The sequence below is a fragment of the Rutilus rutilus genome (assembly GCF_951802725.1).
Source record: "Rutilus rutilus genome assembly, chromosome: 1".
In the NCBI taxonomy this organism is placed as follows: domain Eukaryota; kingdom Metazoa; phylum Chordata; class Actinopteri; order Cypriniformes; family Leuciscidae; genus Rutilus; species Rutilus rutilus.
Genome location: NC_140209.1, coordinates 31,035,722 through 31,062,452, shown reverse-complemented (window position 1 = coordinate 31,062,452; position 26,731 = coordinate 31,035,722). Strand labels below are relative to the sequence as shown.

General features: G+C 39.2%; 1 protein-coding gene across 2 annotated transcripts in view; it reads left to right on the top strand.

Annotated features, from left to right (window-relative positions):
* Nucleotides 1-26,731, top strand: part of LOC311306254 (uncharacterized protein) — a 72,852-nt gene that overhangs the window by 3,797 nt on the left and 42,324 nt on the right. The window contains exon 1 of one of the 2 annotated variants that reach the window (XM_084434576.1): nt 15,129-15,902. The exons of the other annotated variant lie outside the window; for it this stretch is intronic. The gene's annotated coding sequence lies outside the window, so the exon portion shown is untranslated. Of the gene's footprint in view, nt 1-15,128; nt 15,903-26,731 lie in introns of those variants that run through there. 2 annotated transcript variants of the gene reach the window in all.

The following is a 26,731-nucleotide window of genomic DNA, read 5'->3' as shown; positions in this document are numbered from 1 at the left end:
TTTAAAAAAAACTGCAATAAAAAAAAATCATGTTGAACAAAATAAAAGCTAAAGAATCTGTCCACGACTGTTGAACCAAATAGCGTCTTTCTCCTTTTGTCACTTACATTCAGAAAGTACATTTTTCTCCATTAATTGTTTGGTTTTAGCAGTTTCTTTCCATTGTCTGGTATAATCAAAATAATATAAATGCTCTCCTCTGAATATAACTGTAGGCTATGTAATGTAGTAAATTAACACAAATCATTGAGATATTAACAACTTTACACAGCATAGAAAATAGATGAAATGATTTGGAGTAGTTTATATATGATAAATTTAATAGAGTCCATTGTTTTGCTGAGCTTAGAAAAATAGTCTCAAATATAGGCAAGGCAAGTTTATTTATATAGCACATTTCATACGCACATTTCAAGATGGCAGCATGTCTCCACACGTCTACATTTCTGTCCTTGTGGTTTAATGTTTCTGTTAGTGTTACTGTCTTTTAATGGTGCTGTCTCGGAGATACTGGACCTGCTTTGATTACTCATAACTAAATGAGTCTATGAAGGATTTAGTTCGTCACACGTCCATCTGGGATTTAACTGAAGTGAAACTTACTTTCTCACCGCATTGGATGATCTGGGACGTACTGTCAGTGCGGAGCCTGCTCAACGGATCCAAATCGCCAAAAAGCTGTTTGAGTCTTATGAGTCTGAACTTCTTATGAGAAAGGGAAGTGCTTTTTCTTGCCTTCGTGACGTGTGCTTGAAATTTTATCCATACTCTGTATGATCCGGCTGGTCCTGATTTTAATCCACTTCTTTCACAGCATTGCTTCATTGGGACTGATTTCCTGTTTACATGTGACGTGACGCAACGTCATCTGTCACAGGAGGAGGTCGAAAAGCTGGACTGGATTACTAGAAATCGGCTAGGAATGGAATGTCTAATGGCGCTGCACTTTTTTGTGCTGTGCTTACTTTCCTTGAGCGGAACGTGTGGAAGCCTGCACAGGATTAACTACTCCAGTGCAGGTCTTTTAAATACTGTCACATTACGCTGGGATACGAGCGCATCTGTTTGTGCGTCGGACTCGGACATTAAATGCCACTGTATAGTCTTATCTTCTGAGACTGTTAACTTGGCCCGTTTAATCAGTATTATGACCTTACAAGATAATTTCACTGTTTCTGAAAGCTGCCTTCGTAGCTTTGTACTAAATATAAGATCTAAGAATGAATCCACAAATCAATCACGCAAACTGAGGTGTTTAATTGTTCTGTTGCTATTGATATCAGGAAATGTGCAACCCAACCCAGGCCCTGACTCTGTTATAAGTTTTAATACCCCTGCTGATTTTAAATCTAGAGCTGGTCTTGGTTTTATTCATTTGAATGTTCGTAGTCTGATTGCAAAGATGGATATGATTCGCATTTGGGCATGTTCAACTGATGCTGATGTAATTGTTTTATCAGAAACCTGGCTAAGCAAGTCTGTCCTGAATGAAGATATCTGTATTGATGGATATAATGTATATAGGACCGACCGTCCCAGAAGGGGTGGGGGTGTTGCAGTATATATCAAATGTAAGTTTCGTGTAAATGTGCTTCTCTCTAAATCAGTGAGTAAGCAATTTGAATTTTTAGCTCTTGATCTTGAGGTCTCTAGGACTCTCCATATTACGGTAGTTAGTTGCTATAGGACTCCCTCAGCTGTAAAGGATGCTCTGCCTTCTTTAATGCAGCTTTTATCAGGACTGAATCCGAAAGAAATAGTAGTTATTGGAGATCTAAACTGGAATTGGTTACATCCAGTATCTGATGATTTTAAAGCTTACTGTAACTCACTAAATCTCTTTCAGCTCGTTGATAGTACAACTAGACCTAATCTGAAATGTCCGGATAAATCATCTTTAATTGATCTTATCCTAACCAATGTTCCTTACAAATATTCAGTAGCTTCTGTTTTCGCAAATGACGTTAGTGACCACTGCGTTGTTGCCACAGTCAGAAATACAAAAATTCCCAAAACCAAGCCAAGCATCATTGTTAAGCGTGACATGAAACATTTTACAGAGCAAGGGTTCTTTCATGACTTGTTTTATTTTGATTGGGATAAAATGTATCTTATTTCTGATGTCGAAAATGCCTGGAAATTTTTTTACGATGGTTTCAAGGAAATTGTTGATAAGCATGCTCCCCTCAGAAAGTATAGAGTAAAAGGCCGTAACAATGCATGGTTTACTGTAGATTTAGCCAACTCACTTCACGAACGTAATAAGGCCTGGGCAAAAGCCAGGAAAACAAACCTGGATTCTGATTGGCTACTCTTTAGGAGACTACGCAATTTGTGCACAGTGGCTATAAGAAAGGCCAAAGCAGACTATTTTTTAATGTAAACTTCAAATAATTTAAATAACCCGTTAAAATTTTGGAAAACAATTAAATTCTTGGCTGGAAACAAAATTTCCATTGAGTTGCCACCATGTGTTCTTAAGGACGCCCGTAAATTATCTGATAAGGCTGAAATGCTTGGTTGTTTTAATGAGCACTTTATTGCCTTGGGTTCCTTATTTGATTCAGTCAACTCTACATATCAGAATCGTCCTACAAGCCATACATATGGTCAAAGTAGACTCATTAATTCTTTTCATTTTAATCCTTTTTTAGTTTCAGAAGTGCATAAAGCCCTCACACTTTTAGACATTAGAAAATCAGCTGGTCCTGATAAACTGGAGCCTTTTTTTCTACGGTTAGCATCCGATTTTATTGCTACACCTTTGACCTATGTTTTTAATCTATCTTTAGACACAAATGAAATTCCACTTATATGGAAATCTGCATTTGTTCTTCCTTTGCTAAAAGGGGGTGACCCGTCAGATTTAAATAATTATAGACCCATCTCGAAACTGTCCGTCCTGGCCAAGGTTATGGAAACTATGGTAAATGAACAACTGAAAGAGTTTTTATCTACTAACAATATTTTGTCAAAATATCAATCAGGTTTTCGTAAAAAACTCAGCACAACTACAGCAGCTTTAAAAGTAGTAAATGATTTTATTGATGCTTTAGACACAAAACAACACTGTGCAGCTCTTTTTATTGATCTATCAAAGGCTTTTGACACTGTGGATCACAAAATTTTAAAACACAGACTTCTCAGTGTAGGGCTGTCAGATCACTCAGTTGGCTGGTTTGAAAACTATCTATCAGGTAGAACTCAGTGCGTACAGGCAGATGGTCTCACTTCCAGCCCTCTTAGTGTATCTAAGGGTGTGCCCCAGGGGTCAGTGCTGGGACCACTCTTATTTATACTATACATCAATATTCTCGATCAAAATGTTTCCAATGCAAATCTCCATTTTTATGCCGATGATACTGTGATTTACTGCTCTGCATCAACTCCAAACCAAGCTCTTTGCCAATTACAACTCACTTTTGATATTGTTCAACGTACCCTATCCGATTTAAAACTTGTTTTGAATGATAAGAAAACAAAACTAATGTTGTTTTCCAATGCAAAATCAAAGTCAAAGAACCTTGTACCTATTACTACTTCACGGGGTTCCAAGATTGAGTTTGTATCGCAGTACAAATATCTCGGTATATTAATTGATGACTCACTTTCTTTTAAACCTCACATTCAGCAGTTGGTGAAAAAACTGAAGCTGAGACTGGGATTTTATTTCAGAAATAGGTCATGTTTTTCCTTTGAGGCAAGAAAGAGGCTTGTTGCTGCTACTTTCATGTCAGTGCTTGACTATGGTGATGTTATATACATGCATGCATCTCTTAAAAGCTTAAAATTGCTGGACACGGTTTATCATGGAGTGCTTAGGTTTGTCACAAATTTTAGAACACTAACACATCACTGTTCTTTGTATGACCGGGTTGGTTGGTCTTCTCTGTCCACTCGTAGACTTAACCATTGGTACGTTTTTATCTATAAAGCAATTCTTGGTTTGCTTCCACCATACCTTCAATCTTACATTATAAAGAAAAACATAGGAAGATATTCTCTTCGTTCCGAGGACTTAATGCTTTTATCTGTCCCTCGTGTACGGACCGAACTAGGAAAAGGGGCGTTTCAGTATGCAGCCCCCTGTGCTTGGAATGAGCTACAAAATGTAGTAAAACTTCAGGAGCTGGTCTCACTTTTTAAGTTTAAAGCAATTTTAAATGAGTTGGAGGCTACCCAAACTACCTGTAAATGTTATGATTGATCATCCGGACGATCCCAGCGAGCATTGCTGTTGTTTTATTGCTTCAGTTAAATATTTGCAACTTTTCTACCTTCATGACCTTGTAATTCACTATTTTTTTACCAGGATTATTTGTAATACGTTATTTGTTAAATGTTGATGTACTTGTTTTATGTCTGCAACTTTGTTAATTGTGCTGCTGCCTGTCTTGGCCAGGACACTCTTGGAAAAGAGATTTTTAATCTCAATGAGTTTTCTTTCTGGTTAAATAAAGGTAATATATACACAGTGGCAATTCAAAGTGCTTTACATAGAAGAAATTAAAATAATAAAAAGAAATAAGAATAATTAAAATGGTTTAAGAAAAAAAAAAATACAGTACTTATTTATTTATGAACATTTTATTAGAGGATCAACCCCATGAGATGAAACATCTCGTTTTCATGGGGGTCCTCAGGATCATGTACGAACAGTACAGTACGAACAGCGGCACAGTGCTCATTCAGTAAATGCATAGCTAAACAGATGTGTTTTGAGTCTGGATTTGAATGTGACTACTGTAGGAGCACGTCTGATCTCCTCTGGAAGCTGGTTCCAGCTGCGGCTGGCATAATAGCTAAAAGCGGACTCGCCATGCTTAGAGTGAACCCTTGGTATTTCTAGCTGATGTGATCCTAATGATCTGAGTAATCTGCTGGGTTTATGTGAGCATATCTGCAATGTATTGAGGTCCTAGGCCATTGAATGATTTATATACCAGTAATAATACTTTAAAATCAATCCTAAATTTAACTGGGAGCCAGTGTAAAGACCTGGGCTGGGTTTCCCGAAACCTTCTTAACGCTACGTCGTTCTTAAAGGGGTCATATAATGTCATTTTTGTACAAGCTAATATGATTCTTTAGGGTCTAAATTAAAAGTTTGTAATATATTTTAATTAAAAATTCTCATTAGTATTGTAAGAAAACACTCATTTTACCTGGTCAAAAAACAGCTCTGTTTTCAGCACGCCGTTTCAGTGCATACGTCTTTAAATGATAATGAGCTTTGCTCACCCCGCCCCTCTGTTCTGTGCGTACACCGTTTGTAACACAATAACGCTTCGTTCATTATAAACGTGGGATTATGAATTATATTGAAAACGTCTTACATAGAAAACATGCCATAATGTACCCTGAGTGTAAAAATAGCCACAATCATCGTGAAGCATGCAAGCTATTTGCAAAGATTAAAGATTAATATAAAGGTCAATAAAACGTTACACTCACTTGTTCTTCTGGAGGTGAAGCAGGAACACGAATAGTTGGTACTGATCCTTTTTTCAGGAGCAGCTTCTTAGCAAATCCAGCTTTATACTGACCCTCCTTTGTAAAGCAGTCTGGTGAAATGATTTGCGCAAACATGACAGCATTGACGTTGATCGTGGGGAATATTCCCTTCGAAAACAAACTCAGCCACTGCGTCTTCAGCTGTACGGATTGTGGAAGAAATTTAATAATGTTCTATATGTTTGCATTTTCTTATATTCATAGAATCTTAGAAATATGATGATAATCAGATGAATATAGTGTTGATACATATTCGTATTAATATATGTATGTCTGTGTCCTTGTATATGACCGGACAAAAGTTAATGTGACTGAATGTATGACCGAGACAGAGTCTCTCCATTTAAAGCTGTAATATGATTAAATAAGATAGACAAATCTAAACAATATGTTAGTTATGGCTAAGATGTATCTTGATGTAAAATTGTTTGCCACTACAATTTGGCGTTGTCGGCAGGATTCCTTGGATGTGTCTCTTGGACCCGTGAGCGGACGGTGTTTGGCCACCTGGACTGAGTAGTTCCAGCCCTACCTCGCAAACTTGAGAGAGAGGGGCCGACCGCAAGGGCCCAAGAGACACATCCAAGGAATCCTGCCGACAACGCCAAATTGTAGTGGCAAACAATTTTACATCACTGAATAAGAGACCAACAGGTATCAATTGTCTTTAACAATTATTTATTCCCTTGCAAGGAAAGGTCAGCAGTCATACAGTCATTACAAAGTGCCTGCAGAGTGTGACCACGAGTGAGGGGTATCCTTCATTCTTTATAATTGTTCCTCCCCAAGGTTGTTTTCCCGAGGCTACATCAAGATACATCTTAGCCATAACTAACATATTGTTTAGATTTGTCTATCTTATTTAATCATATTACAGCTTTAAATGGAGAGACTCTGTCTCGGTCATACATTCAGTCACATTAACTTTTGCCCGGTCATATACAAGGACATAGACATACATATATTAATAAGAATATGTATCAACACTATATTCATCTGATTATCATCATATTTCTGCTCTGCCATTTCCTACAGAAACAAAATCTTTTTTGTTAGTATGCGCTGCGCATTTGCAAATGGAAATCCTCTCAGGTAACAAAATAGCATCCAGCAAATTGGACACTAAGCCAGCATGAAGAATAGGATGACCACCTGACTTCAAAAATTTTCAATGTTTCCACAATGCCCCAAAATCATGAGCTACCCCAAATGCATAACGCGGATCTGTGTAAATTATTACACTTTTTCCTTTCATTAATTTCCAGGCTTCCGTTAAAGCCACAAACTCAGCTCCTTAAACAGATTAATAATGCCAACGGCCCTAAGACTAACACTTCAAATTCAGTGGTCACTGCCTATCTTGCCCAATTCAGGCCTTTTGTTTTGTCTTTGTCAACCAACTACAACCAACACATTCCCACAGTTTTCAAGTCTTATATCTATTCTGATCACACATAGTTGACTCTTTAGACCCTCAGTTGAATTTAGACAACTGTTCTTAAACCCATAATGGACTTAATCTTCAACTTCACAACATCATAAATGACAAAAGTAGTCATAATTACCAGTAGCAGACAGAGCTGGATAACTAATCCATTTAAAGCTCGTCCCATGTTCTGCATCATCTTTTCATCAGATTGACTCAGAATCATCAACTTCTTTAAAGTTTTGTCGTTTCACTTAACCCATCTGTAATGGTAAAACTCATAAGAGACTGATAAGAGACAGACAGACAGAGTCTCTCTCACTATACACATAATCTTTTCAACAGCCTCCTAAGACTGTAGCTAAATGAATCATAGTCTAGAACCCTTAATAGTTCACAAATGTTAAAATACAAATGTTTAACTCAAATTAGAACCATTACAACAATCTAAAATAATTTATGATATGAGCATTTCTAAGGTTATCTTTAGTTTGAGTACTCAATTCACCTAACCTTTGTTATCCAGAAATTTCTCTTAACTCATCACAAGCTGTCTTCATCTTTAGCCACAAACATGTCTAATGACCTCCCGGAGTTAAAAATGTCTTAGACATGTTAGTTCAAAATCAACACTTCTATAATTTTTTCTTGCCCATAAGGCAACCAGCATCATGTTCCTGACATAAATTAAGTTTTGTTACTGTCTCCATAACAAATAATGACAATCACCTCACGGTCTCAGCTGGCTCTTGAAAGCCCATTCCCATCAGCTCTTTATCTATAATCTTAATCAGGGTGTTGTCCCCCCCTGGCATAGTTGCAAACGCTTGTCATAATGAAAAACAAGCCATACAATGAATGCGGTTTCTTGCAAGTGGTATAGAAGAACTCACATTTTCTGGGTCAGACTGCCGTAACTCCTCACAGCTCATCTCCCCTCTCAATGTTCTGCTGATGCTGCTGGCCTCACAGTCACCACTCAACTCTAATACCTTTCTCATAAAACACCTCCCTTCTCTATTGGGCAGGTGCCCAGTGGCGGCGAAGCCCTGGCTTAGGTTGTCCCCCTCTGGCCATCGGAGAATCTTACCCGTCTCTGGGTCGACACCTCATGCACACTGGTAACCGCTTTTTCCCATCACAAAATCAGTTTTCTTCAACAGACTCAGTTGTTTTCTGGAGCTTAGGAAAGGCACATTCAAGAGTCACCAGAGCACTCTGGACTGCCTAATGGTGTTAACACAGGGAGACAGGTTAATAACAGTGTTTAATCACTTAAATCTTTTAAAGATCTTCAAATCAGCAAAATCGCAATACTGAGGTTATACTCAGTAAATTTAGTTATCACAACTTTTATTCAGAGCTATCGGCCCTGTTTCATGGTTGAGGCTAAGATCAGACAAAGAAGTTACTGGGCCTAAAATAAACTAGTCAAAATGTCACTTCTATCATTTAAGGTCATTATTATTTTAAAGACTTCTTTAAAGTCATTCAGTTTTACTTTTAAAAACATTTGCCCTCTAAATGTATAAAATCTGAACTGCCTATAGCATGATTTCTTTTAACATCTCCATGTCTATGGTTTTCAACTAAAATAGAGATGCACCGATTACAATTTTCTAGGCCGATTCCGATTTCCGATTTTTCACTGAGTTTGACCTGCCGATACCGATTTTAGCCGATTTAATTTTTTTCTAACCACTTTACAGCACACACAAATATTTATTTTCGATCTTTTCTTTAACCCTTTCACACGTAAGTTTAATATATTCTAACTGACACCCCCACCCCCAGAGTGAGTTTTTTCAAGGCGAACGTTCCCTTTAACCCATTTAATCCCACCGGTCACAATAGTGACCGTAAAAAAATGTTTCATTTCTAAGGCTATAAAAATGTTACTGAATGATCTATCAATGCATTTCCAGCAGATATTGAAATAATAAAGGGTCTCAATGAAATATGTGCAGTGTCGCATGTTTACTGTAAATTGTCACATGACCAGAGCTGTTTACTTCCTGTTTGCGCCAAGAGAAGAGGATGGCAGCAAGAAAGCTCCCAAAGAAAAGGTTATTAAAGTATGTTAACATAAAGATAGGACATAGATTTTTGGTACACATCATGTTTAAGGTGTCTAGTATTGATATATGCATTTGCAATTACTCAACTTTATTTAATGTGGTCATAGAACTCACAAACATGTCAACGGCAACAATAGTGACCGGTGGGATAACCCATTGTATCAACATGCTAATACACATAGGCTAACTGTTCTACCTTACTTTCTGCTGCTACCTAACTTTCTACCTAATTTTACACACAGACACTATCCCGTGACCTCGAGACACTATCCCGCTATCCCGTGGCCTCGAGACACTATCCCGTGGCCTCGAGACACTATCCCGTGGCCTCCAGACACTATCCCGTGGCCTCCAGACACTATCCCGTGGCCTCAAGACACTATCCCGTGGCCTCCAGACACTATCCCGTGGCCTCCAGACACTATCCCGTGGCCTCCAGACACTATCCCGAGGCCTCCAGACACTATCCCGTGGCCTCCAGACACTATCCCGTGGCCTCCAGACACTATCCCGTGGCCTCCAGACACTATCCCGTGGCCTCCAGACACTATCCCGTGGCCTCCAGACACTATCTCGTGGCCTCGAGACACTATCCCGTGGCCTCCAGACACTATCCCGTGGCCTCGAGACACTATCCCGTGGCCTCGAGACACTATCCCGTGGCCTCGAGATAGTATCCCGTGGCCTCGAGATACCATCTCGTGACCTCAGGATACCATCCCGTGGCCTCCTGACACTATCCCGTGGCCTCAAGATACTATCCCGTGGCCTCGATACACTATCCCGTGGCCTCCAGACACTATCCCGTGGCCTCCAGACACTATCCCGTGGCCTCCAGACACTATCCCGAGGCCTCCAGACACTATCCCGTGGCCTCGATACACTATCCCGTGGCCTCCAGACACTATCCCGTGGCCTCCAGACACTATCCCGTGGCCTCGAGACACTATCCCGTGGCCTCCAGACACTATCCCGTGGCCTCGATACACTATCCCGTGGCCTCCAGACACTATCCCGTGGCCTCCAGACACTATCCCGTGGCCTCCAGACACTATCCCGAGGCCTCCAGACACTATCCCGTGGCCTCCAGACACTATCCCGTGGCCTCCAGACACTATCCCGAGGCCTCCAGACACTATCCCGAGGCCTCCAGACACTATCCCGTGGGCTCCAGACACTATACCGTGGCCTCCAGACACTATCCCGAGGCCTCCAGACACTATCCCGTGGCCTCGAGACACTATCCCGTGGCCTCCAGACACTATCCCGAGGCCTCCAGACACTATCCCGTGGCCTGCAGATAATATCCCGTGGCCTCCAGACACTATCCCGAGGCCTCCAGACACTATCCCGTGGCCTCCAGACACTATCCCGTGGCCTCCAGACACTATCCCGTGGCCTCAAGATAGTTTCTCGTTGCCTCAAGATAGTATCTCGTGGCCTCAAGGATTTTATAAGGATTTTATACACTCTTATGCACACGCACACACACACTCACACACACAAAAACTCAAAAACACACACAAAAACACACACACACACACACACACACACACACACACACACACACACACACACACACACACACACACACACACACACACAAACAAACACACAAACACACGCACAGGTCAAATAGACCTATATTCAGTCTGTCCAATGGTTGATACAACACAGTATCCCACCGGTCACAATTGTGACCGATCATAAAACACACTTTTTCACATACTTTTCCATGAAAATGTAAAAAAATTATGATTGATTGTTTCAAAGGGATACTAATGACACATGATTTGGATATTTTTGTGTCTGAGAAAAATTTGGGATTAAATGGGTTAATGTTTCCATGGCGACGCGTCACGCGATACACCGCAGCCACAATAATACTGTATGACAGATGTGTCGCTTTTATTTCGCTTTTCCTTTTTTATTCAAAATATTCACAAACTTGCTAACCATGTCATCAACTAGCCTATCTGATATTCCGATTCTCAAATACGTGTAAGTGAGTGTGTTTGGTCGTTTAAAAACCTTTATAAATAATACTGATAACATGAGATGGGCGCCGCAATGTTGTCCTGTCAGTCGGATTTACAGCATGTGAATTCATCAGTTTCTCCCGAAATAAATGCAAGAAAGTGGCCGGTGAACTGAGAAGAACAGAGTAAACTTTATAGTTACGTTACTTCCACTATGTTTTTCTGATATGAATAACACATTTCGGCAAATTATATTTGAATAGATTGTTATTGCTGCTTCCACAGACATCAGTGTGTATTTTACAAACTCCAAATGTATTGTTTTACTCGTGCTTATGTGTATTTAAATATCTGAAACCTAAAATAAACATTATGAGGTTGAAAACACTGCTTAGTTGTGATATACTGAACGCGTTCGACTCTGGCTCAGCGCCAGCCAACGCGCGAAAGCACAGTTTGAATCTGGCAGTTATGCGACGTCACTGAACATCCTAAATGTGGCACCGTAACGTTACTCTCAGGGCACAGAAATAAAAAACCCATAATGAGACCGTACCGCTCAAAAGGATAATCATGCGGCGCCCGAGTGCATTTGACCGGCCGGTTGCCGGTCATGGCCGATCACGTGAAAATCGGCCAATTCCGGTCACCAGCCGATCAATCGGTGCATCTCAAAACTAAAACACTGTGCTTCACTATAAATAGCTTATCAACATGTATGACACAAGGCTCAGATAACAGCTTTAAGCTGACTTTGAATGAGAGAGACTCTGAGGCATTCAGGACTGGTACTCTCATAAACTTCTAAAATCAAACTTTATCTACAGTCTTTTAACTCTAGCCCAGCTTAATACATTTGCCAGAATTTACATGTATTTTCAAACAACCACATTTTATATTTGTCTTTAGACCCTCATCAGGGAATTTAGACATTACAAATTTCCACTCGGATCATGTCTCTGTCGCACTGGCCGTTTCAGCCACACACACACCAAATTCAGATAAGCAAACCTGTTTCAGCCAAATCACAAGCTTATCTTTTGAACCCAAAACATATATTTTACATTTAGCAACTGTTAATCCTGTAACACTGCTTCTGCTTATGTTATCTTAAAGAAAGAATAATTATTATTCTAGTTCTTAATAACGTTTCAAATTTCATCTCAATTTTTAGTTGTCAGGTTCTCAATTACCATCATTTAATACCTGACTTCTATGTTTTCTCCAGGAGTTTATTAATCTGCTTCTAGGATTCACACTAACTTTTGAGGCTGCTTGTGATAATTTTTTTTTTTTTTATCAATATAAATCACTCGTTAGATTTATCTCTCTATATCATCTAAAACCTTATCAAAGCGTTTCATTCAAAACACAATCATCCTTTTAGTTACCGGTACTTTTAAAATATTTTGCAACTCATTTGTTTGAGTCATTAAATTTTACATCAACCTGTATTCTACATTTCACTTATATAAAAAAATATATATTATCATAGCTCTTTCCTTCAAAAGGATTCCCTTAAGAATTCAATCTATTGACCTTCTTTTAACCTTCAATCTTCTTAGGACTTCCATCTATCAACTTTCCTTTAACTTTCTTTTGCACTGCGTTCACATTCTTAGTTCCTTCTCAGACGAAAACTTTAATATCGTCATTTAAACACTGATCTACTTTCAAACCCACATTAATACCAGAAATTTCTGTTACTTTCACCTTTTCTCACCTTCCGAGTGGGCATTTACAATTACAGGCTAAATGGCCCTGCTGACCATAATTAAAACAACTCTCTTTGCCTATAGTTTGATCATTGAGCTTGCAAACGGCTCCAACTTACTGCACACCCTTGAAGCAGTGTCCCAATCAGGAATGTAAACAGAGCCACTGATAAGCAGTTCTCTGTATTCTTTTACAGTCCACCAGTGGCGGATTCAATCGCAATAGCCAAATCATAATCTTAATCATTATCATTGGCAGCACATTAATTTTCATAAGCTGCAAGGAAATGCTCAAAATATTCTAAGCGGTGTTCACAAAGTTTCTGTTTAACTTTAGTCTCACTTGTCCAAATTATCCCCAACCCATAATTTCTTTTATAAAACAGACAATATATTTTTTCCTTCAATGACTTAATGTCAACAAAATATCCAGAATCATTGGACCTAGCTGTCTTTACATCTTACTAATTTGGTATTATCATCAACAACACTGATTACAAAACAAGTACATATTCAACATCCGGAAGCCGGGCTAAATAAGCCATCACTGTTGCTGTACTCCCAGCATAGCTGGACCCTCAGTCACTCCTCAGATATTAAATGCAGACATCGTCTACAATCATAAATGCCACCATATATAGAATTGTTCCCCATTCTACTTAATGAATCATTCCTTATCTTTATATCACGTTAATCCCTGTTAATCATACTCAATGCCTTATTATTTTTATCTGAAACTCACTTCTCAAAATGGTTAGCCTTCACATACAAGTATTATCATTATTGTCTCAGTCCCACTTATGCTGTTTTACAGAAACCAAAATATTATCATATCTCAATCCCCAAGTCGCACACACAGCCTTATGGCTGCTTGCTCCTTCAATATTTATCATATAAATTTAAGTTCTCTAGATATCTAATGTCATGCATCCATTTACTGGATAAAAAATTAAAAACTTTATTTCTCCTGGGAGTTCGACTTTTATCTTTGCGCTCTGCCTCCTCTAACCATTACATGATTGTTCGCTTACAATCCACATGCACATCTCAAACAACAGACAAAACAGACATCAGAAAAAAACACCGGTTCATCATATTGATCTTTTTGCGCATTTTACTCTGAGATTTCCCCATGATGGTCCCTTTTTCCCGTGGTTTTTTGTTGGCGCCCCTATATAACTCTAGACGTCTCTAGAGAGATCAATTTTCACCTCAATTGAAAAAGGTGAGCAGTCATTCTTACGCCATGCAGCAAGAACTTCTACTCACAAATTTGATCAAAGGATCTTCGGGGTTTCCCCCAATACACTCCCGTGGATTAACTGAACCCACCAGACTAATAAACTGTACTAGTCTGGACTAGCATTCTGTACTAGTCCACCACAGTGTTCCATTGACCATCATGAGTTCATCCCTTTTCAACAATTTAGGGGCCCTTGCGGTCGGCCCCTCTCTCTCAAGTTTGCGAGGTAGGGCTGGAACTACTCAGTCCAGGTGGCCAAACACCGTCCGCTCACGGGTCCAAGAGACACATCCAAGGAATCCTGCCGACAACGCCAAATTGTAGTGGCAAACAATTTTAAATCAAGATACATCTTAGCCATAACTAACATATTGTTTAGATTTGTCTATCTTATTTAATCATATTACAGCTTTAAATGGAGAGACTCTGTCTCGGTCATACATTCAGTCACATTAACTTTTGTCCGGTCATATACAAGGACATAGACATACATATATTAATACGAATATGTATCAACACTATATTCATCTGATTATCATCATATTTCTAAGATTCTATGAATATAAGAAAATGCAAACATATAGAACATTATTAAATTTCTTCCACAGGATTTAGAAACATCATCAATATGACTGCTGTGTTCGTTATTACACCCAAGAACAGAACACCACAATCGTTAGACTCCATTCTACTCAGCACTCCAGCCATCAACAATGAACGCGCGTCGGCGCGTGCTATGATTGACAGCTCGCTCGCTCACGAGGGCGGGTCTGTGTTTGAAACACTACTGTCAATCAACCATCGTGGGAGGGGCGTCGATATTGTGACGTCACAATATCGAACAGCTTGATTTGAGACAGGAGGACACATATAAGAAGATTAAAAAAAAAACACTGGATGGATTTTTATCATTTTATGATGGTTGTGTACAGGCACTGCCAACACACATTTCAGTACAATCAACTTGTAAAAGTGCATGTACCATTATATGACCCCTTTAAAAGTTACACCTTAAGCTGTACCTTATCATTAATACGTGTTTCCCGAAACGTTCTTAGTTAAAGGGTACATAACATACACAGTTTCACCTACTCTCATGTTAATCTTGAGTACCTATAGAGTAGTAGTGCATCCTTCATATCTCCAAAAAGTCTTTAGTTTTATCATATTTATAAAAGACAAATACAGCTTTCCGATTCTCTCCAGAAAAAGCCGAGCTCCTGGAGGCGTGCCGTGGGCCGGTGTAGCAGTCGATTCTGTTCCCTATCGGAATTCCTGTTCCCCCTGAACGAGCCGTGTCTGCTGACAGCGCATGCGTCAAAGCCTTAATAAACCTTAATAAATCAACGCCTTAATAAACATTACATTGAAATCTGTAATAATGTTTTAAATTTGAAAAGAAATAATCTGGATTGAATTGACAGATGGGGGAAAATTCGCTTCTAATAAAAATAAAAACAATAAAAAAACGCTTAAATTTCGGGAAAAAAATACAATCCTTTTTTAACCTTTTGGCTTCCCATACATCCAGTTGTGCTTCTTGCTCGTATTCAGTTCTGATGGTACGCATGGTAACTCGGCAACTACGCATGATTTGTAGTATGATTTGCGTAAAGGGAACAGGAATTCCGATAGGGAACAGAATCGACTGCTACACCGGAGCTATAGAGTCAACATATATTCACTCATGTGCTGATTTCCAGCAAAAGACAGAAATCTGATCCAGTTGTACTTACATGAATGGGGTCTTTTATCACTGGGAACGCTCCACGTTTTAATAGCAAACGATCTGCAAATCCAGCGTCGACCTGGGCCTTGTTAATAAAACGTTCGTCACTGAAATGACCAGAACACAAAACCGCACTTGCTACACTCCGTTGCTGCCCCGGAAAAACAAACTGCATCCACTGTTCCTGTAACGCTGGGTTCTTTGGGAAGCTGAACACGGTAAGCTTTCCCTCACATCCAAAAACACACTTTGAAGAGACATTCTTGAACAAATCCTATGCAGTGCTGCCGATGATTTCCTGTTGAAGTGTGTTGATGTGAGAAATGAGAAATATGAGAAATGCTCATATAAGGAGTTCCACTCTCGTCTACGTCATTAGATCCACGATCGAAAAAAACTTGTACCAACCCGGAAGTAAGATTTTCAGCACAGAAATTCTCCGTTATTCGTCCAAAATATATTTTTTTAAAACTTTGGCCATGTTTAGCATGAGAATCCATCTCTTTAACACTGTAAACAACTCTGAATACATGAAACACCATTGTACCCCCCCTTTAAGTATACCTTCTGTAAAGTCATACTTTCGGAAGGTTGGTCTGGACCACTAGCTTTACCTTATCACTGTTGCAGGTCTATACGAATATAATTCTGAAGTTTTAATACACCCAGACAGTGTTCAGTTAGCTAATTCAAGTGTTTTCATGCAAAGAATAAAAATCGTCATTACACTGATTGTTGTTAGAATTTTAATTATATTACTATATATAATAAGATGTTATAAATTTATTTTAATTAAAGAGCGCTTTTAAAGGCCAGTGAAAGCATAGGCTTCTGTCAGTGAAGTTCTATTCGGACGCTAATATTGTTTATCATGGGCTCGTATGGTATTTTAAACATTTACAGGGGTAAGTCGGCTATTTTAGTGCCGTCCGAATCCATAATATCAGTGTTTTTTCACACCCAACCCACGTAAAAATCCCTGGCCAAATTAGTACCTGCTGTTTTTTGACAAACAGGTCGTACGTTAATTTAATTGCCGTCTGAATCCACATCTGCGTTTTCAAGAAGAGATTCAAAATTCACTGTTTAAATCCTTTTTGATCACTGCCGAGCACCGTACGTGACGTACACTTTTATTACTGAAATGCTTGAAAGTATTTACAAGAACAACATTTCATAGCAGCTCCACCTCAGCGAACAAAAATGGGAAAGAGAAGAAAGCACATAAAAAATTTAAATGGTTATTATGGCAGCAATATATGATACAATTTTAAAATATGTAGGCAATGCTATTATAGGCTATTATAGTTTGGATTATTTTTTTAAAATATACCATGAGTCATCATAGTACATGCAATTTCAACTATTTCTAAAGTGCTTTTTTTTTTATAAAGAACGCCGCTTTCTCGCATAAACAGCCCCTGCACGAGAGAATAATTGATTCTCGAGCCATCGATATCAACCAATTCAGCACCATCGCCACGGACAGCACCGGGTAACGTTGCACGTAAGAAGGTATATCTTAAGCGGCTTCCTAAGGTATAGTTCGGGAAACACACCTAGAAATGGTATACCTTCTGTTAAGTTATACCTTAAGAGTCTTCGTAGCGCGCTAAGAGACAACGTTATCGGGAAACTCAGCCCAGGTCTGGAAAAGTATGGAAAAAATAAATCAGAGTATGGAAAAATATTTATGTTTCCAGACTATTGTCCCTATTTCGTTTTCTAAATATAAAATTAAGAATTTCTAAATGTATATAAAAAATATATAATATATACAATCGTTTTTTTTATGCCATTTGGATCAGTCCGTCCGCGCTGCCGATCGTTTTTACACTTGATCTGCTGGAGTCTAGGTCTGCAGTGATTGGTTGTTACGTTGTTAGGCAGCAGTTGCCATCAGCGCCCCTACCTCAAACTGACTAAAAACACCTGGAACGTTGTCCTTGATTTTTACATTTGAGTGTGGACTTCACGGCAAACAAAATGGGAAAATGCAAGTTTTCCGAGGGCTGGCTTGCCAATCCTAAATATAAAGCCTGGTTAGCCAAAGACTTAAAATTTACAAAGAAAGCTATTTGCAAACTTTGTGTCAAATCATTTGACATCTCCAACATGGGGGAGGCGTAAGCCATATGCTAGGCCAAAAGCATCGTCGTCTCATCACAGCATCCACCACACAAAGTCTCACAACGTTTATGGCCCAGACCAAGGTGGGACCAAGGCCGACCACATCAAGTCACGAAGCCCATAATGTACCGATTGATCAAAGGTGAGCATTTGAACTATAGTCAGTCTAATGTTATCCTTTAATTAACTTACTAGCTACTTAACGTTAGCAGGAAGTCTAGAAAGCTGACGATCTAAAGATAACGTCAGCTTATCAATTCAGTATATATAACGTTACCACACCAAGATAATTATGTGAATATAGTGTTGGTGAGAAGATAAAGGCCATTTCTAGAGGGAATATGGAGTATTTGGAGCTGCAGCAGTAGTCACATCGGTCAATTTATTATCAGGTGCGTTCACAGAGTGCAATTGGGTGACGCGGCGTGAGTGTTGTTTCTCTTTAACGTTCTTGTTAGGCCTATATTTGATATTTTCTAGTGTTTCAGTGTAACAAATTAAAGTTGTGTATTTTCATTTCGCAAATTCGTCGATTTACTAGAGTAGGCTATCCAATCTGGGCCGTTGAATGAGCACGCTTATCCGCGTCACACAATCAAATAAGCAAAATATCGAGGGAGCACGCAATCATTAAGATTAGATTGTGGTTTGTTGTTAAGTGATCTATTATGACAAGGGAATGAATTCAATATGCGTGTAACGTTATTCCTATTACACAAGTTTGTCTTTTTCCAAAATCAGTTGTATTTTGACCTTCGTTAAATGAACGAGTGCGCGCATCCACGTCACTCAAACCAGCAACAGATAAGGGAGCGCATGACATGATCATTTAAAGGGGTGCTAAAACGCCTTTTTTCGAAGGCTTGATTGTGTTTGTGGGGTGCACTGTAACATGTGTTCATGCTTCGTTTTTAAAAATTCACATATTTAACCATTATTCTACACTGCTCTGTCCCTCCTTGTAAAAACGGTCGGATGATTTCCGCGTTCTATGAAGCCCCAAAGAGTAGCTATAGGAGTACCAAGAGGCGAAACTCAATAGAACGTTCCATTGCAACAAACTCACCCATGCGCAGAGCTGCAGCTCCGCCATCTTGGACTGAACGCAACACAGCTGTCATAGAATTGAACGATACCGGTTCAAATTCAAAAGCGGTTAAATTAACTAAAAAGTAGTTTCTATTTTTTAATATCTCTTGAGCAGACATCCCATGTCTCCCGGAAGATCCGGGAGTCTCCCGCATATTGATAGCGGCTCCCTGATGCCCACAAATTAGCTAAAATCACCCGGAATCTAGAGCGAGCGAGCAAGAGCGCGCAGCTCCAAACCGTGTAACGTTAGAGCACACGGCAGAAAGGGTGAGGAAGCGAGATATCAACATATCAACCTAAAATGTGGAACACAACTTGTTCAGATTTTTTGCTTTCATTTTCTTGCAGTTCTAGAGTAAAATATATTTTGTAATATATATATTTTATATAAAATTATTTATACAAACTTATATACATTTTTTTCTGTTTCACTTTCATAATTTATTTCACTTCAACAATAATCTGACAAATTAAAACAATACCAACCATAGGTCTAAATTCCAACTCATTCTTGAATTACAACCATTTAAGTTTGGCTAGTGATTTTCATGTTTATGCGAAAAAAAAGGTGACAGTTAAAGGGTTAATTTAGTGATAACAATGAATTAATAAAGCGGTCATTTGCCAGGTTAGGTGTTCATATATCTCTTAAAGTATGCGATTTAAAAAGCCCATTTCGAGTCTTGACAATTTCGACCAAATACATAACATTAGCAAACTGTTACTGCGGTTATGGGATAGCTTACATTAACGTTACAGCACCTGTTATCGTTGACGTTAGCTCACTTTAAAGTTAATAAAACATTTTCTACTTTACCTCTCTGGATCTTTGGGGAATCTATGAAATGCTAGTTGATTGGTTGTACACTGGTAGTTGTTGCAGTTGATGGCAGAACACTGTTTTCTTTGTTTCCAATTATTTCCAGACATAATGTTATGCTGTAGGCTATAGACAAGTTTCCTGAGTGAAATAGGCGGGCCGCCATTAGCCTTTCACTCTGCCAACGACTTCCGGTTGTGTCTGCCAATTACTTCCGGTTAGTGAGTTAGCGTCTTTTACTGTCTTTGATTAGCGTGCAGAAAAAGTAAACTATGGATGGTGTTACACGCCGACACGGCTCCGGGACATATTGTGCTGTTCGCGGTTGCAACAACTCGTGGCGATTGAGGTTACCTTACTTGGATGCGGAACGGTCAAAACACCATTTTTAGTAAGATTTTCGGTCGAATGTTGCCATTCCAAAGCCATTTTTACACCACTACTCAGCCTGCGCCGGAAGTTCTTGGCAGAAACAGGAAGTAAACCGGAAGTGCCCGGGAAACTTGTCTATACGGTAGTTGTGCTAAAGGTAAAGCCGTTGGTTCAGTCCAAAATGGCGGCCGCGCTACCGAAGCACCACCTAGTGGCTGTTATCAAAACTGCAACGGAGTTTCGCCTCTTGTTACTTCTATACTCTTTGAAGCCTTGTTACTTCTATACTCTTTATACTCCAAGCAAAGAGTATAGAAGCCCAAGAGGCGAAACTCTGTTGTGTTATGGGTAACAGTCTGTAGATGGCGCTGCGGAGGCGAGTCCGCCATTATGGACTGAAAGCTGCTGAAATCGTTAGCGCCAGTCAATGGCAAAATCCATTTTAGTAGGTGTTTATAGTTCATGTGTGCACTTGCTAGATTGCACATCTTTTTTGTACTTTTCCGCCTGTAATAGGACATTCATAGATTGTTTTTTTTCTTGCCATTGAAACGTTCACTGTGTGCACTTTCACTGAAGATGTTGAAAAAACAAGTTGTTAATATTTTGTGATATTCTATGTAAAAGAAAAGTCTTTAGACATGTTCATTTATAATGTTATTTATTTATTTATTTATTTATTTTTCCAAATCATATATATGGTGATGTTCACTAATTTCAAAATCAACATTTGAATAAATATCTTATTACTGTGTGTCTGCCTATATATCATTTCATGAATTTTTGTCATTCATATAACAAGGAAAATGCATAATAGAACATAAATATTGATAGATTAAAGGTTTGCAGTAATTTTATAATTGTATCTGCAAACCGTAAGTGGTAGGCTAATGAAGCCGATTCGGTGGGGGACATACCCTTACGAAAAAGTACTATATAGGAATCTTATAGAAGCCCAAGAGGCGAAACTCAATAGAACGCTCCATAGCAACAGTTGCCCCCATGACGTGACGGCGCGGCCGCCATTATGGACTGAAAACTGAAGGAAAACGCCGAAAAATAAAAATAATGGGAGTCAATGGCACTGAAAAACTTAACATAACAAAAACTTAACATAACTTATTTTTTCTGGCCGTCATATCTAAATATGAAAACAATTTAAAATACATTAATGAGGATGACCGACGTTAAATGACAGAAAATATACGTCTGTGTTGGTTATGCATGGCCTAATTACCCTTAGGGAAATAGTATTTTGGGACAAAATATTACTATAGAAGTACTATAAGACTACTATAGAAATACTATAGCGGCTCTAGGATATTATAGAGGTATTACAGAACATAACATACTTCTGTGATGTTCTGTAATACCTCTATAATATTTTTAAGCTGCTACAGTATTTATAGTAGTCTTATCGTACTTCTGTAGTATGTCCCAAATTACTATAGTATTCCTATAAGATTACTATAATATTTTGTCCCAAAATACTATAAGATTCCTATATAGTACTTTTTCGTAAGGGTATGTCCCCCACCGAATCGGCTTCATTAGCCTACCACTTACGGTTTGCAGATACAATTATAAAATTACTGCAAACCTTTAATCTATCAATATTTATATTAATTAACTAGAATGTACATTTCCTGAAGAAAATGTGAAGTGGTGCTTGCAGTGGCAAAACTCGCCACTCGGTTGCTAGAGTGTGGTACATGATTGCATACGAGCCAACAAACATGTCTGTACGATGTTCTGGTGCTGAGATATGACTTATTCATGTTGTTCAGGTGGTTGCTAGGGTGTTCTGTGTGGTTGCTAGGGCTTTCCTAGGTGGTTGCTAGGGTGTTTTGGGTGGTTGCTATGGTGTTCTGGGTGGTTGCTATGGCGTTGCTAGGTGGTTGCTAGGGTATTCTGGGTGGTTGCTAGGCAGTTGCTAGGGTATTCTGGGTGGTTGCTAGGGCGTGGCTTGATAGCTTCACAATGATCCTGAGAGACTGATTGGTCGTCTGAGTAAAATGAGCCCTCCCCCTTGTCTCTATGACACTGTGATCCAGAGCTACGTTCAATACAAAGTCCCTATGCAATTTACCATAGTAGGAAAAGCATGTGTGTTTCACGGGACGTTCCTTCCCCATAGTAAGTCAATGGGGCAACTTTGGGCATCTCCTTCCCCCCAGGGGTGCAACTTTTACCCCATTGTGAGGTATGTTCTTACAGAGCCTGTCAGCCTCTTCAAATGTGGCAAATCACACATTTCTGCGAAATCCTCGCTCAGAGCTACGTGTGGTCAAAGTTCGTCGCAATGTTAAGTCAATGGGACTTTTTTGGCCGCTTTTTCGCCCCTGGGGCGAACACCGCACCCCCGATCGCTTATAAAAGTCATAGCACACCTCTCCTTAATGAGCCGGTCGATTTGACACCTCATTCATGGCTCTGAGACAAACGGTGCGGGGCGAGTTACGCGCCAAACTTTGTCCAGAATAATAATAATAACTAGAATGTACATTTCCTGAAGAAAATGTGAAGTGGTGCTTGCAGTGGCAAAACTCGCCACTCGGTTGCTAGGGTGTTATACATGATTGCATACGAGCCAACAACCATGTCTGTACGATGTTGTGGAGCTGAAATATGGCTTCTATATGTTGCAATATGGTTGCTAGGTGGCTCTAAATGGTTGCTAGGGTGTGAATACACAGTTACCATGGTGATATTTACAGACTGTTTTACAACTGAAACTAATGAGCCAACCCCCATCTCTATACAATATTCTGATGCAGAGATGTAGTTCTTGTAAAATGGTTGCTAGGGTACTCTGTTTGGTTGCTATGGAGTTGCTTGGCAGCTGCTAATGATGAAACTGCAAAGGCTTCTTGTCAGTATGAATGATATAAACCAACTCCCATCTCTATACAATGTTCTGATGCAGAGAAATAGGTTTTGCTAAACGGTTGCTAGGGTACTCTGTTTGGTTGCTAACGAGTGGCTTGTCAGCTGTCAATGATGAAATTCCAAAGGCTTCTTGTCAGTATGAATGATATAATCCAACTCCCATGCCTCTGTGACATTCAGAATGGAAAATATCCCTGTTTGGATTTTGGTTGCTAGGGTACTCTGTTTGGTTGCTATGGAGTTGCTTGGCAGCTGCCAATGATGAAACTACAATGGCTTCTTTTCACTATGAATGAAATAAACAAACTCCCATGCCTCTGTGACATTCAGAATGGAAGATATCCCTCTTTGGATTTTGGTTGCTAGGGTACTCTATTTGGTTGCTAGGGAGTGGCTTGGCAGCTGCCAATCATGAAACACCAAAGGCTTCTTCACTGTAAAAAATGATTTGTTGACACAACTTGACTTAGTCAAGTCATCTTGTTGCATTGACTCAGTTAAGTTTAGCCAACGTTAGGATTTAAGTTCACTCAACTTGTATGTATTTGTTGAAATAACTTGCAGTAAATTGAGCCAACGTACTGTATCAATTAATAAGCATTTATAATTTTGTTAAGTCAACTGAAAAACATATTGGATGAACTTAATTTTTCATGTTTTCACAACCATTAACCAAGTCTAATTGACATAAATAGTCATTTTTCCTCAACATCATAACTTAACTATTTGAGTTTACTGGACTTCATTGCTTGCTTTAACAAGAAGTTCTAGATATCTATCTGGAATCAGATTTTTAATGAAATCAACAACTGCAAAATTGAAACTCTCAGCATTTATTTTTTTAAATAGATGCATTGCACCCAAAAGACACAGACACAAATAATTATCTTGCAAAGATAAAAAAAAAACTCCACAAGAAAAACCCTCACATGCATACAGCTCACACAAACAAGTGCAAACTTCTCTATGCACAGACCCATCTTAGAGCCAAAATAGTACAAATAACTCTCCTTGTCATTATCAGATATTTTCATTGCAGGAACAAGTGTACAAGAAGAATTCACAATAAGCTGTATTAAAAACTTCACAGATTAAACGGTTTAAACAGTGTCTTCAATTCCCACTTGTAGAAACATGGCAAGGAAAGAGCAAGCAGAACAAGGTAACAAGAAAACAGTCTGTTTGAAAATCAAGAATACCAACATTTGTTTTCTGTCTTATCTCAGCAACTTGCTCTTTAAAAAGTGAACTCTTGTGGTGCAAGAGTCTGATCCAACACCAATAAACAGGCGCTGTATCACTTCAAAAGTGAATTTGAATTTCTTTGGGTAGTCAAGGTTTAATGCGTACACCAGGCCCATCAGGTTCAGATAAGCATTAGGTACAGCACTCAGGTGACGCATTACCACTTCTTCCTCAATCACCAGGACAACGTCATTGTAGAACGCTGACTGAGGTTCCATCATATTTTCCACAACCAGTAGGATTCCTTGATCACTTCCTCTTCAATGTCACTGGGCTTTATAGAATGCAAACAAAACAAGGTACTATTACTTAAAACCAATTACACAAACAATTTACAGTCCCCAGACCCCTGCAATTTTTCCTTGTTTTGCCTTAAAGGTTTCAGCTTACCTCACATATCTTCATGAATTTTGAAGGAATCTCTCGCATGTACCACGGCAGGCCAAGCAATGCTGCAGTCCTCATCCTTTGGTTTGTTGTCTGTAAATTAAAGGATGGTTAAAGTACCAGCTTTATTGGTTCAATCCTTTGTTTTTCTTTATTCGTTTATCCTTTCTTCCCCTCCCTCCGTCTTGTTTTTAGAAAAAATAAAAACATTCATTTCAAATTTGCACATTTACACTTGTACACTTTTGTTGTAAAGAATTTACCAGTGATGTGGTGCAACAACAGTTGTTTGTTACCTTTTTGTTCAGCACCAAAATAAGATTTAATAGTGGGTGTAACACGCTCATGGCACTTAAATCAGGAGTGTCTAAGGGTGCTTTCACACTGGCAGTTTAGTTTAGGGGGCTTTCACACTGGGCTCGTTTGCTGTGGTACGAGCCTGAGCGCGATTGTTCCCGGCGCCTGATTGCCTTCTGCTGCTTGGAAACGGACTCTTTTGAGGAGACCGTGGATTTCCAAATTTGTTGCCCTGATTCCACGCGCTGTGCGCGAATACACTGCAGGCTCACTCTCGCTCGTATCCAAGGTAAATCTTAAACACCATCATCCCGGACATGTGTTTTATTTAACTAAATACATCCTAATCAGCTAAAACGCATGCGCAGGTCACTTTACTTCCTGAACAAGCACACACCCAGTTTTACAGGAAGTAAAGTGACCTGCGCATGCGTTTTAGCTGATTAGGATGTATTTAGTTAAATAAAACACATGTAAGGGATGATAGTGTTGATGATTTACCTTGGATACGAGCGAGAGTGAGCCTTCAGTGTGTTCGCGCACAGCGTGTGGAATCAGGGCAACAAATTTGGAAATCCACTGTCTCCTCAAAAGAGTCCGTTTGCAAGCAGCAGAAGGTCACCTTATGCGACACACACACACACACACACACACACACACACATACACACACACACAGTAAACCTGTGTTGTTCACTCAGCTGCGCATAATAGCACCGAATTATATTGACCCACATTCTGTTTTCTATCATGCGCCGTGCACGTTTGCCATGATGTAATATGCACGCAAACGCACCAGGGTTCGATAGAATCAAGTTGAGTGTGAAACCAGGAACAATCGCGCTCGGGCTCGTACCGCAGCAAATGACCCCAGTGTGAAAGCACTCCAAGTCTGCTCCTGGAGGGCCAATAATGTATTGCAGTTTAACTCCAACTTGGTTCAACACACCTGCCTGGAAGTTTGTAGTGATCCTGAACACCTTGATTAGCTGGTTCAGGTGTGTTTAATTGGGGTTGAAGCTAAACTCTGCAGGATCTTGGCTCCCCAGGAGCAGGATTGGGCACCCCTGCCTTAAATGAATTGGGGTTGTAACAACACTTTAAAGGATAGGTTACCAAAGATGATAATTGTCATTTACTCACCAACATGCCACTTCAAACACATACAAAAATATTCATAAATGAACAATGGCTAGGCTGTTAAGCTCTATAAAGGACAAGTCAACACTATAAAAAATGCAGTTAAAAGTAGTGGATGAGTTATGTTGCCTATTTTAAAGGTTTTAAAACTTTGTGTAATGAACTGATCAGATCATATCAATGTTAAGGTTACTACGACATACTACAACAACAACAACATCAAACCTCATTAGTTCTTGTGTCATGACATTTGATCAAAAGACTTGCAAGAACCAATGAGGCTTGATATTTATGTAGTAGCTAATACAATAAAACATTATTGTAAACAAAGACTGAAATGTGTATGTTTTCATCATACAAAGAGATTGTATGATTGCAGAAGACTTTGAATATGACATACAAAACGTATAGGTTACTTTTTAGACAGTTACTCTGAAGTCATTGTATGAAATGATGTCACTATCACTAGGTTTATGATGTGAGTAAGTAAGTAAATGATCACAGAATTGTCATTTTGGGGAGAGAAAGACTGCTTTAAAATAAATTGACTCACATCCTTATCAAGGTTCTCCAGTACTGAAGTAATTTCTGGAATGTCCTCATACCGCTTTGACCTGAATAACTGTATCTGCTTTGAGAGATGACCATCTAGGCCTTCCAAAAAGGACTTGCTCGG